Source organism: Oryzias melastigma, linkage group LG20 (genome assembly GCF_002922805.2).
Source record: "Oryzias melastigma strain HK-1 linkage group LG20, ASM292280v2, whole genome shotgun sequence".
Lineage (NCBI taxonomy): Eukaryota > Metazoa > Chordata > Actinopteri > Beloniformes > Adrianichthyidae > Oryzias > Oryzias melastigma.
The window spans coordinates 11,705,924-11,706,216 of record NC_050531.1 but is presented as its reverse complement, the minus strand read 5'-3'; positions in this window follow the sequence as shown (position 1 = coordinate 11,706,216).

Sequence of the window (293 nt, the reverse complement as noted above, 5' to 3'; positions counted from 1 at the left end):
AAGATGATCAAAGTGGGACTTTAAGCCAATCAAATCCCGGTTTGTCAGATAAGAAAAGGTCTAAATGCTAATCATTTAGACAGACCTGTTTGTAAATTTTATTTTTTCAACCTTCTCTATTTGGTGTTTGTTGTTCTATTTTATAAAATAACATGCTGCACACGAACTACAGTAAGTAGTACACAAGTACTTTGGTGAATTTTTTAAAATGTATTTAAATTGAATCAAATAGATGTGCAGAAAAATTGTGTTTTGATTGACAGGAGACAGTTAAATGATCTGTTCTTGAACTG